This window comes from Euleptes europaea, chromosome 1 (genome assembly GCF_029931775.1).
Source record: "Euleptes europaea isolate rEulEur1 chromosome 1, rEulEur1.hap1, whole genome shotgun sequence".
In the NCBI taxonomy this organism is placed as follows: Eukaryota; Metazoa; Chordata; class Lepidosauria; order Squamata; family Sphaerodactylidae; genus Euleptes; species Euleptes europaea.
This window is the reverse complement of record NC_079312.1, coordinates 181,425,776-181,439,118: the sequence shown is the minus strand read 5'-3', so window position 1 is coordinate 181,439,118 and position 13,343 is coordinate 181,425,776. Positions and strand designations below refer to the sequence as shown.

The 13,343-nt window shown below is 49.5% G+C and overlaps 1 non-coding gene across 1 annotated transcript; it reads left to right on the top strand.

The window, feature by feature from the left end:
• Positions 1-3,806: 3,806 nt before the first annotated feature.
• Positions 3,807-3,878, top strand: TRNAA-AGC (transfer RNA alanine (anticodon AGC)). The gene has a single exon. It is a non-coding gene; the product is annotated as a tRNA-Ala (tRNA).
• Positions 3,879-13,343: the final 9,465 nt, after the last annotated feature.

Genomic DNA, 13,343 nt, shown 5'->3' with positions numbered 1-13,343 from the left:
GGAAAGTTGCAAAGTCACCTCCCGGGCCTCCCAAGCGTGCTCGCCTTACCCCCGGCCGGAACTGGAGCAATCCAGATCCCAGGGCCCGCAGCGTTCTTGTCACGTCACCTGGGGAGAGATTGGGATCAGCTCTGTGAATGGCAGGAGGAGAGCAGGAGAACAAGCGCCCAAGGTCACCTGCATGGAGGTCGCACAGCAACCATTGTGAAGCCGTGGCTCAGTGGTAGAGCCTTTGCTTGGCATGCAGAAGGTCCCAGGTTCAATCCCAGGCATCTCCAGTTAAAGGGACTAGGCAAGGAGGTGATGGGAAAGACCCCTGCCTGAGACCCTGGAGAGCCGCTGCCGGTCTGAGTAGAAAATACTGACTTTGATGGACCAAAAGGTCTGATTCAGTAGAAGGCAGCTTCATGTGTTCATGTGTTCAGCATGCACACCGGACCCCGGTGTCCTCTAGGAGACCACAAGGGACACACCTATTGATGCCAGCCTCCAAGTGGGCCTTGAGATCTCCCAGAATTACAACTCATCTCCAGATGATCAGTTCCTAGGGTGGCCAACCTTCAGGAGATCTGCTGCTATTGCAACTGATCTCCAGGTGATAGAGATCAGTTCCCCTGGAGAAAACGGCCGCTTTGGCAATTGGACTCTATGGCACTGAAGTCCCTCCCCTCTCCAAACCCCGCCCTCTTCAGGCTCCACCCCCAAAATCTCCAGGTATATCCCACCCTGGAGCTGGCAACCTATCAGTTCTCCTTGAGGAGCTAGCTGCTTTGGACTGAATGGCCATTTATGCTTGGTAATTAGCAGCGCTTTCCAGGCTGAATTGTCCCGCATATTTTTTTTTAGTTTTTCACGCTGAACCATCATTCAGGAAGTGACTGCAAAGCCAGCGCATACCTGCTTCGCATTTCTTAAGAGCTCCTTTAAAGTGACCTTTTGTGTTTGCTCCGGCCCCGCTGTGAAGAATTCCCTCAAGGAACCATGCAAAATCACAGCCGCGCATTAGCTATGCACATGGCAGTTGCTAATGACTATGCAAACAGGAACAAAGGAGCAGGCGAGTGGGGTGGAATTTCTCCTTTTGTGTAGGGACCGTGAATAGGCATTTTAAAGGTCGCATTTAAACAAAGAGCTTTGAGCGAACATCAAAATTGACCCTGCATAAATGGCCTATGGCATTATACTTTAAGTATAATGTAAGTGTTCAAGATTTTCTATTCCTTGGCTCTATTATCAACCAGAGGGAAACTGCAACCAAGACATCAGAAGGAGATTGAAACTGGAAGGACAGCCATGAGGGGGTGTAAGGATGTGTTGCTGGAGACCAAGATTAAGATAATTCATGCTGTAGTTTTCCCCATTACTATGTATGGGTGTGAAAGTTGGACAATGAAGAAAGCTGTCAGGAAGAAAATAGATTCCTTTAAAATGTGGTGTTGGAGGAGAGTTTTGCAGATACTATGGACTGCCAAAAAAACAAATCAGTGGGTTATAGCTCAAATCAAGACTGAACTGACCCTAGAACAGTGATGGCGAACCTTTTAGAGACTGAGTGCCCAAACTGCAACCCAAAACCCTCTTATATATAGCAAAGTGCCAACACGGCAATTTAACCTGAAGAATCCCCCTGAAGGAACCATGCAAAATAACAGCGGCGGGTTAGCTATGCACATGCTAATGGCTATGCAAACAGGAACAAAGGAGCAGGCGAGTGGGAGGGGTGGAATTTCTCCTTTTGCTTCGAGACCGTGAATAGGCAGTTTTAAATTCACATTTTTAAAAAGAGCTTTTAGTGAACATCAAAACTGACCATGCATAAATGGCCAGGGTATCTGTTGTGGGGAGGGGAAGGTGATTTAAAGCCGGTTTGATTCTTCCTTAAGTGGTAGAGAAAGTCGGCATATAAAAACCAACTCTTCTTCAAAGTGAAACTTGATATTTGTAACTGAACCATCAGGAAAAGAGGTAAATGATTGAGGGAGAGACACCTGGCAACCCTAAGGCAAATATATGAAGCAAAAAATGCTCTATATTCAGAGGGTTCCGTCTGAAAAAAAACTCTGCAGGGGGGCTTATTGTTGAGTTCTGAGGATCTGGATGGGGAAAATGTGCATCTGAATGGCAAATCCAATGCAAAACCTCCCATTCATAAATGGCCAATAACCCCCCATGCAGAGTTTTGAATCAAACATTGCTTTCCCCACCCCCCACCCCCCACCCCGAGCCCCGACCTCCTCCTCGCTGCCTGCCTTGGCGCTGCCGGCCCTCGAGCGCGCATTCAAAACCCGGCCGCGCTGTGAGGGGAGGGGGAGGGTGGCGCTTTACCTCACACACCACCTCTCTTGTGTGTGTGTGTGTGGGGGGAATAAACCAGAAATGGGGCGGTGAGGAGAGGCTTCGTGGTCGACTTTTGGTGGGGGTGGAGCCTCCTCTGCCGGCACGCGGGTAAGTGGCTCGGGACGGGACCGAAAGTCCAGACGGGCGAGGCAGCGACGGATGGAAGCAGTGGAGAGAGAGCCAGCCCGCTTCCTGAGGGACGGGGCGAGGAACCGGCAAGCCGACAGCCGGGAGAAGACGGAGCGCAGTAGACGCGGCGGCGCGCTGCCGCACCCCAGCTGTAGCCCCGCCGCCCGGTCGCGCCTGCGCCAGTCAGAGGACTTGGCTGGGGGCGTGGGGAGGAGGCAGGATGTTTCAGCCCTAATAAGGTCTTGGGGGCGGGACTAGAGGGAGGGCTGAAACATCCTGCCTCCTCCCCACGCCCCCAGCCAAGTCCTCTGACTGGCGCAGGCGCGACCGGGCGGCGGGGCTACAGCTGGGGTGCGGCAGCGCGCCGCCGCGTCTACTGCGCTCCGTCTTCTCCCGGCTGTCGGCTTGCCGGTTCCTCGCCCCGTCCCTCAGGAAGCGGGCTGGCTCTCTCTCCACTGCTTCCATCCGTCGCTGCCTCGCCCGTCTGGACTTTCGGTCCCGTCCCGAGCCACTTACCCGCGTGCCGGCAGAGAGGGCTACGCGTGCCAGGTCGGGCACGCGTGCCATAGGTTCGCCAACACGGCCCTAGAAGCTAAAATGACTAAACTGAGGCTGTCGTACTTTGGTCACATTGTGAGAAGACAAAAGTCACTGGAAAAAACAATAATGCTAGGAAAAGTTGAGGGCAGCAGGAAAAGAGGAAGACCCAACAAGAGATGGATCGACACAGTAAAGGAAGCCACGGCCCTCGGTCTGCAAGACCTGAGCAAGGCTGACGGGGCGTTTTGGAAGTCATTAATTGCCATAGGCTTGCCATAAATCGGAAGCAACTTGATGGCACTTAACACACACACACACACACCAACATCACCGCGAAACTCAGTTGATATAAGACTGTTACGTTTTGTAAATGGAGGGTGCAGAATGTGATTTGTTTTCCTATAAACATCTCAGTTAGTTTGTTCATTGTCATTATATATAACAAACTGTCCTTGACCATCCACCTGGATTTATTCAAAATATTTTGGAAATAAGATTATTTGTTCACAGTTTCACAAAGAGGACTGGAACTGCGAATGCCTTACGACCAGTTCCCCATGTTTCTCACTGGCACGCTGGCTTGTAATTGCATAACCTGCCAAGATTACAATGCTGTATCCCAAGATTTCTTTAATGGTCTTTAATGCCAAGACTTTCAAGTCCACCAAATAGGGTTGCCATCTCCAGGCTGGGAAATTCCTGGAGATTTGGGGGTGGAGCCTGGGGAGGGCATATCTGCCTTCCGCTAGCAACTATACAAGAAGCAATGGCAGCATAGCCTAGAAAAGGAGGGGAGGGGAGGGGCTGTGGCTCAGTGGTAGAGCCTCTGCTTAGCATGCAGAAGGTCCCAGGTTCAATCCCTGGCATTTCCAGTTAAAGGGACTAGGCAGGTAGGTGATGGGAAAGACCCTTCTCTGCCTGAGACCCTGGAGAGCCACTGCCGGTTTGAGTAGACAATACTGACTTTGATGGACCGAGGGTCTGACTCAGTAGAAGGCAGCTTCATGTGTTCAGTAACCTTGAGGTTCAAGAGATACCATTTAAATTTTTGGCAGTCGTCTCCAAGGTCCTGTGAGCTTATCGCAAGACTTCTGATGAAGTTTTTTGACGAAGCAAGTCTTGAACCTAGGTCCTTGTTAAGAAGAGAGAAACAAGATTGTTGACAGATACAGCTAATTGGGACAAGGTCACAGCAGTTAAACTGTTTTGACATTTTGACGCCAGTGATATTATTATTTTGTGTGATTGCAGTGTCTGTATTTAAAACATCTTTTGAAACCACTGTTTAATATTGAGATGCCTGAACAATATAAGCAATTTTCATTACATACAGACGCGAATGTGTAAGCATTCTATAATAATATTTGATTTAGGGTTGCCAGGTCCCTCTTCGCCACTGGCGGGAGGTTTTTGGGGCGGACCCTGAGGAGGGCGGGGTTTGGGGAGGGGAGGGACTTCAGTGCCATAGAGTCCAATTGCCAAAGCAGCCATTTTCTCCAGGTGAATTGATCTCTGTTGGCTGGAGATCAGTTGTAATAGCAGATCTCCAGCCCCCACCTGGAGGTTGGCAACCCTAATTGGATTGTTATCATTATCCCTCCTCCTCATATTTATATTGGTTATATCTTCTGGCATGTTGAATCCACGGAAGGGCAGTTCTGACAGCACAGAGAATAGACATTGGACCGGAGAGAAAGTTTTGAACTGGGGTTGCCAGGTCTCTCTCGCCATTGGCGGGAGGTTTTTGGGGTGGAGCCTGAGGAGGGTGGGATTTGGGAAGGGGAGGGACTTCAATGCCATAGAGTCCAATTGCCAAAACGACCATTTTCTCCAGGTAGATTGATCTCTATTGGCTGGAGAGGAGTTGTAATAGCAGGAGATCTTCTGCTATTACCTGGAGGTTCACCTAAACAATATTACCCCTAGTTGTACTGAAATAGTTCAATATAATAAACAATATAATAAACAACAATAGGCTATTGTTGTTTATTATATTGAATTACCTGGAGGTTGGCAACCCTATTCTGAACCGATTTGAGTTGTGCATTTGGATTTCCTTCTCATCGTTCGCCTAAGACAATAGGCAGGTTGTTCTTTTTTGGAAGCAAAGCTAGGTAGGAGGTATCGCATGCTGTCTGCTGGCCCCTATTTACCTTGTCACTTGGGGACTCTTGAGTTCTTTTCACAGGGAGGTTTTTGTCTGCCGACCTGCAGCCATTTCTCTCCATGCTTCCCCGAGCCCTCCTTTCCCGTCTGTTGTCCTTTTGTGATTTCTTTGCTGTTTCTCTGCCCTTGCTCCAATCAGGATAAAGGTGGATTGAGAAAGCTTGGAGAAAGGACGAAGAAAGCACAGACCAATGGAAAACGGAAAACAAGGAGGCGAGGAAGACCAGAGAAACATTGCTGCAGCTCAGCAATCAAAATGCAGGAAAACTTCGGTGTGAAAAGAGTAGGGTCAGAAGAAAAGGTGACGCCATTGCTAAAGTGGTGTCCCAGTGAGATACAACAGACTCCCTTGGCCAAAGGGCTGGACTTTGCCCCGAACTCAAACTGACTGTGGATCCAGTGTTTGCCTTGGCCCGGACAGTGTGAGTGTACAAGCACTTTGCAGATCAGAAAGTACTTGGCAGTTGTAGGGGGGGAAGAGAAGAAGAAGAAGAAGAAGAAGAAGAAGAAGAAGAAGAAGAAGAAGAAGAAGAAGAAGAGGAGGAGGAGGAGGAGGAGGAGGAGGAGGAGGAGGAGTTTTTTATATGCCGACTTTCTCTACTACTTAAGGGAGAATCAAACCGGCTTACGATCATCTTCCCTTCCCCTCTCCACAACAGACACCCTGTGACGTAGGTAGGGCTGAGAGATCTGTGACTAGCCCAAGGTCACCCAGCTGGCTTCGTGTGTAGGAGCAGGGAAACAAATCCAGTTCACCAGATTAGCCTCTGCCGCTCATGTGGAGGAGCGGGGGATCAAAACCGGTTCTCCAGATCAGACTCCACCATTCCAAACCACCGCTCTTAACCTCTACCCCACGCTGGCTCTCCTTTTGCGGGGTTGTGACCCAGGTGTCAGGATCTGGGATGCCATAAGGCTGGGTCAACAGCTATGCAAGTGAAGGAGGATGAGGCAGCCAGAGACCCAAAACTAGACTCTCCACTTGCCTGCCAGCAGGGGGCATAATAGCACTGATCAAAAACCCTCTTCTCATAGTTGGAAGGGGCCATAGAGGCCATCTAGACCAATCACCTGCTTAATGCAGGATCAGCCTAGAGCATCCCTGACAAGTGCTTGTCCAGCCTCTGCTTAAAGACTGCCAGTGAGGGGGAGCTCACCACCGCCCTAGGGAGCCAATTCCACAGTCGAACAACTCTTACTGTAAAAATATTTTTCCTAATATCCGGCCGGTACCTTTCCGCCCTCAATTTAAGCCCATTATTGCGAGTCTTATCCTCTGCTGCCAACAGGAACAGCTCCCTGCCCTCCTCGAAGTGACAGCCCTTCGAATACTTAAAGAGAGCAATCCTGTCCCCCCTCAACCTCCTCTTCTCCAGACTAAACATTCCCATCTCCCTCAGTCTTTCCTTGCAGGGCTCGGTCTCCAGACCCCCGGTCATCCTCGTCCCTGTCCTCTGCACCCACTCCATTCTGTCCACACCTTTTTTTTTGAATTGAGGCCTCCAGAACTGCACACAATGCTCCAGGTGCGGGCTGACCAATGCAGCCTACAGCGGAACTATGACATCTTGCGATTTGGATGCTATGCCTCTGTTGATGCACCCCAAGATCACATTAGCTTTTTTTGCCACTGCATCACACTGACTGCTCATATTTAATTTCATTAGGTGAAGAGAAATTCTCTTAATTCCTCTTTGCTCAGTTCCTCCTTGAAATCCAACAATCCTTTTCTTTTCCTCTTTTAAGGAATTTGAAGCCCATTTCTAACCCATTTTGCTCAAAAGGGAAATTCAAAGAGAGGAGGGGCAGGGAAGACGTTCCTGAGAAATTTCAGAATTTCACTCTGTAGAGGCTCAGAGGCAAGGCAAAGTCTTCTCAAGCCTTCCCACCTTCCTGCTAGAGTACCAGCCTCACCTGGGGTGTGTGACTAGGGTTGCCAGCTCTGGGTTGGGAAATACCTGGAGATTTTTGGGGAAGAGCCTGAGAAGGGTGGGGTTTAGGGAGGGACTTCAATGCCATAGAGTCCAATTGCCAAAGTGGCCATTTTCTCCAGGGGAACTGATCTCTGTCGCCTGGATATCAGTTGTAATAGCGGGAGATCTCCAACTAGTACCTACGTGTAACATAAAAAGGCGGCAAGGACTTATGTTACAAAAGGGTGCATTGATTTCTCTACAAAGAGAAATGAAAAAGAAATATGTATTTTAAAAGAGGGGGGAGAATAGGAGGACTCCATGGCTATATTGGGAAGGGGCTGTGGCTCAGTGGCAGAGCATCTGCTTGGCATGCAGAAGGTCCCAGGTTCAATCCCTGGTGGCATCTCCAGTTAAAGGGACCAGGCAAGTAGGTGATGGGAAAGACCTCTGCCTGAGCCCCTGGAGAGCCATGGAGTGGGGCCGTGGCCCAGTGGTACAGCATCTGCTTGACATGCAGAAGGTCCCAGGTTCAATCCCCGGCATCTCCATTGAAAGGGACGAGGCAAGTAGGTGATGGGAAAGATCTCTGCCTGAGACCCTGGAGAGCCGCTGCCAGTCTGAGTAGACAATACTGACTCTGATGGACCAAGAGTCTGATTCAGTATAAGGCAGCTTCATGTGTTCAACTAAAAAAATGACTTTTGGAAAGAGAAATTCCCCTGCTCCTAACAACAATAATTCCCTACACCAGTCTCTTTCATCTTCAACATGCAGGGGTAATGATATTGGCCTACCTTATAAGGCTGTTGTGGGGATTATTGTGACGAGGCACGTGCATTGATGTAATAACTATTATTAAGACTCAACTCGCTCTGCGGAGCCAGCGAGCCAAAGGATCTTGGCGGGCGACAGGTCGGGGCTTTTGCACAAAGGCCTGAGGACTCAGGTTTCCTCCTGCCGTGTATCATCTTCTGGGGGTGGGAGAATTCCTCCCTCCCCGCTCGGCAGGCTGTGGGTCGGCCTCCTGGTGCGAGAGCGAGAGAAAAGGAGACAAAACAGGCAGGTAACCGAACGAGGCGGCCCAGGAATGCTGGTAAATAATTCAGCCAAACAGCTGATAACGTCGCTGACCCAGGGAGGGAGGGTTGGTTCTCAAGGGCACTGCGGGACTCGGGGAAACTCGCCTGCCTTCGCCCAAGTCTGCCTGCTGCTCGGCTTTCTCGGAACTCAAACCGGCCCAACCAGCTCCAGCCGGGGCTTCCTTCCCCATCTTTTTCTTTTGGCACACCAACGGGCAAGGGAGAGCCGAGCTGAGCCAGGCCCCGCCAAAGCCGGGATGAGAAAAGATGTCTCCGCTGTGACTTTGCCACTCTGACGGCCGGCGGGCGTCACCTTCGCCTGCGCTCTGCTTCTGATCTCGCCAGGACCGGAGTCCGGGAACCTCGCCCGGGACGACCGGAGCGGACACCCGCAGCCTCACCAGTAAGTGAACGGGCAGGTGCTGCCCTGCAGGAGTGCCCGGTGGGGTTGAGAAGGGCCCTGCCCAGCCGGGCACTGCCGCCGGGCTCCTAAGAGGGCCAGAGCAAGACGTCGCGCCCTTGGGCTGCAAGCCGGCTAGGGGGAGCCCCCTTCATTTGCCAACACCTAGACAGCGGACAGGTGGGCACCACTTTTCCAAATGCTTTCAGGGTGCCGGCTATTCCTGCCTGGGGTTGCCAACCTCCAGGCGGTGGCTGGAGATCTCCCAGAATTACAACTGATCTCCAGACGACGGAGAACAGTCCCCCTGAAGAAAAGGCCTGCTTTGGAGGGTGGATTCTGGGGCATCGCCTCCCCAAATCATGCCACCAAGCTCCACCCCGCAGTATCTTCAGGACTTTCCCAAACCAGAGGTGGCAAGCCTATATCCTGCCTCTGGGAGTCAGGGCCACTGGCTGAAAAGGAGACCAGGTCTCTGTGCCTTTTCTGGTTCGGATCGGCATAGGGTTCCCAACTCCGGGGTTGGAGATTCCTGGAGATTTGGGGGTGAAGCCTGGGGAGGGGAGGGCCCTCAACAGGGTCTAATGCCACTCTCCAAAGCAGCCATTCTCTCTCAGGGGAACTGATATCCATAGCCTGGAGATTGCTTGTAATTCAGGGAGATCTCCAGGCCTCCTTGGGCACCCGGGGCTGGTGGTGTCACGGAGAGAAAACCTGCCGGTGCAGAAAATGGTCTTGTCCTTCGCTAAGGGCATCCTCCAGCTTATTCTGAGCAGGGCCTGCCTGCCAGGCCAAGGAAAGCACCAAGCTGGCTCTCCAGCCCAGCCTCTTGAGCAACTGCTTGGCGTTGCCAACCTCCAGGAGGGAGTAATCAAAAAACGGCTTGCAAGTGCTTAATCAGGAGTGTGGAATTCAAAATATAGCACAAAACAATTGTTTCTAAAATAAAGAAACCAAACAATAGCAACTCATGCTATTACAGATATATATTGGAAACATTCAATAACCACAATTCTGGATCAAAGAAATGTATATCACAATTGGTCTAAGTAAGACCCCAGCTCTCAGCATAAGGCTTTACAATGCAAAATATAAGCCAAAATGCTCAGTCCTTATTCAGTCCGTATTAATAATTTCAATTTCATAAAGTGCATCAATGGAGATCCATTGCTCTACATCTTGTTTCCGTGGTTTACTGATGCACTTTATGAAATTGAAATTATTAATACGGACTGAATAAGGACTGAGCATTTTGGCTTATATTTTGCATTGTAAAGCCTTATGCTGAGAGCTGGGGTCTTACTTAGACCAATTGTGATATACATTTCTTTGCTCCAGAATTGTGGTTATTGAATGTTTCCAATATATATCTGTAATAGCATGAGTTGCTATTGTTTGGTTTCTTTATTTTAGAAACAATTGTTTTGTGCTATATTTTGAATTCAACCTCCAGGAGGGGGCTGGAGATCTCCCAGTTTCCCCCCCCCCTCATCACTATTCCCTTTATGAAAAAGCCCTCCTGAACAATTCTGTGTAACACGTTAAGTGAAACACGACATGTTTGGGAGCTTTCCTGGTCTGGTCAGGCAACTCCTTGGAGGAAGAGGTGGGATAAAAATGTGACAGACGGATGAATGGGCAGCTTCTGCTATGGCATTCCTACCTGGAGCTCTCAAAATTGTTTGGGTTTCCTCCTTCCTCATCACCCATCACTAGCAGGACCTAAATCAACAGAGTTTCCAGGTCTTAGGCCTTGACCCGGAGAGCAATCGGGATCCTATTCAGAGATGCTTACTCCACAGCTAGTGTTGCATAGTGGTTAGAGCAGGGGTGTCGAACTCAATTGTTACGAGGGCTGGATATGACATAAATGTCACTTGGTCGGGCCGGGCTATACCTCGCCAGCCCAGATCAGGATTGGGGGGGGGGTTGCCTGCCTCGGCTGGCTCACAGGCCAGATAAGCGGTCTCAAGGGGCCAGATCCAGCCCACGGGCCTTACGTTTGACACCCCTGGGTTAGAGTGTTGGACTAGGATCTAGGAGATCCAGGTTCAAATCTCCAGTCTGCCATGGAAGCTTGCTGGGTGACCTCGGCCCAGGCACACACTCTCAGTCTAACCTACCTCACAGGGGTGTTGTGAGGGTAAAATGGAGGATTGGACAACAATGTAAGCGGTTTTGGGTCCCCACTGGGGGAGAAAGGTGGGTTATAAATGAAATAAATTAATAAATGCTGCCAGGATAATTTCTTAGGGTTGAACGGCAGAAGTGTCAGAATTTTATTTATTTAGTCCAGGTACCGGTTTACTGCCTGCCAATCAGATAGGTCCGTGGCATGGCTTAAAGGGAAAGCAAAGTATAACGCAATACATCATTAAGAGAATAACAAAATACAAACCAGACTGTTGAAAAACACCCATAAAGCATTTTAAAAGCTTTCAGCAAACAAGAAGTTTAAAAGGGCACAGAGCAACGACTAAGCAGCATTAAAACCAGCTTTAACAATAAGATCAATAGATCAAACCAACCAACATACAGCTCCTCAGGCTCCACACCTAAAATCTCCAGGTAGTTCCCAACTGGGAGCAGACAACCCCCAATAATAATAATAATTCATACAGGACTGCAACTAGGGTTGCCAACCTCCAGGTAGTAGCTGGAGATCTCCTGCTATTACAACTGATCCCCAGCCGATAGAGATCCATTCACCTGGAGAAAATGGCCGCTTTGGCCATTGGACTCTATGGCATTGAAGCCCCTCCCCTCCCTAAATTCTGCCCTCCTCAGGCTCCACCCCAAAAACCTCCCGCTGGTGGCAAAGAAGGACCTGGCAACCCTAACTGCAGTGGGCAGCCTCCTCCAGGGCAAGCAATCCCCCAATCCTCTGGCTCAGAACGATCAAAACATACCTGATACAGAGGCTCAGCGGCATCTTTTGTTCCTGGCTCAGGCTCACTGGAAACAGGCAGGCCAGAACGGGAAAGCACGCAGAGAGGCAGCAAGCATTTTTTGACTCACCGGAACGCTTACATTTGGTTTTTTGCAGCCGGCCAGCGGCTCTCTTGCATCAGGCTACAGCGCCCGTTTTGCAGCTGCGGCTGTATATGGAGATGGGGGAAACTCCTGCCAACGTGAGAAAGAGGCTGGCTTGAAAGCTTTAGCCAGAAATCAGCCCATCTCGTAGCGCAAGGAAGCCACTGCTTCTTTAAGACAACCCCAGTCCCTTGCTTTAACCTCCTCGGAGATGGTTTCCTGCTTGCAAGTAATGAAGCATCCTTGGTCCAACCTGCCCGGCTCGGCCCCCTAAGGCAGTCAGGCCGGGCAGTGCTTCCCTTTCCTGACTCAAAATAAACAGCCGAAGCTTTAACTGCAGTTCTTTAGCAATCAATAAGGGGAGTGCTCATTCAGAGGTGGGTCTCTCTTTGTTTTGCTTGCCTTCCTAATAATCTGGTTTTTCTTTCTTTGTTTCTTTTACATTGTTGATATTCCACCTTTTTTCGCTGCAACTCAAGGCAGATTACAGGATGTAACTATGCAAAACTGAATTATTCCAGAGGGCTTTTCTACGCAGGTAACAGGGTTGCCCTGTACAAAAAAGTTGGCAGAAAGTTACTTGGATAAATGATATGGGGCCGTGGTCTATCCTGCTGCATCCAGCTTGCTGTGGGTAGGATCCTGCTATGTAATTTTTGCATCGTTTCATGTTGATATTTATGCTTCACTTCAGTTCTGTTTTTAGATTTCGGGTTGGTTCCTGATTTCTACAATCCAGATCCTGTTGCATTGTTTACTGAATGCCCCAGCCTGCTGATTGCATTTGATTTACTCCATGTAATCTGTTTGACAATGAAGAAAGCTGATAGGAAGAAAGCAGGTTCCTTTGAAATGTGTTGTTGGAGGAGAGTGTTACGGATACTGTGGACCGCCCAAAAAACAAATCAGTGAGTTGAACACATGAAGCTGCCTTATACTGAATCAGACCTTCGGTCCATCAAAGTCAGTATGGCAGCAGCTCTCCAGGGTCTCAGGCAGGGGTCTAGTCACATCACCTACTTGCCTGGTCCCTTTAACTGGAGATGCCAGGGGTTGAACCTGGGACCTTTTGCATGCCAAGCAGATGCTCTACCATTGAGCCACGGCCCTTCCCCAGATCAAATCAAGCCTGAACTGTCCCTAGAAGCTAAAATGACTAAACTGAGGCTGTCGTACTTTGGTCACATTATGAGAAGACAAAAGTCACTGGAAAAGACAGTCATGCTAGGAAAAGTTGAGGGCAGCAGGAAAAGAGGAAGACCCAACAAGAGATGAATGGACTCAATAAAGGAAGCCACGGCCCTCAGTTTGCAAGATGTGAGCAAGGCTGTCAAAGATAGGACATTTTGAGTCATAGGATCACCATGAGTTGGAAGCAGCCTGACAGCACTTAACACACACACATGTAATCCGCCTTGAGGTCCCAGTAAGGAAAGTGTTCTATAAATAAGGTAAATAAAGAAATGTAACAGTGCAGCCAGACCAACAGAAGGCAACCGGTGAACGATGCAACAGGACCAGGATTATAGAATTAGAGAGCCGTGCAAGCAACAAACTCTCTCTGGCAAAGTATACTATCGACAATAAAGAAAGCAGATAACAGGCTATAAAACAACGCAGGAAAGGCAGGCGATTCCTACAGTAGTCAGTGCAGTGGACTCCGTTCCTATTTGGTTATAAATGTGCTCTCAGGGTCTACAGTTCTAGTCCCTTGATTAAAATGATTAACACTTCTGCTTTGTA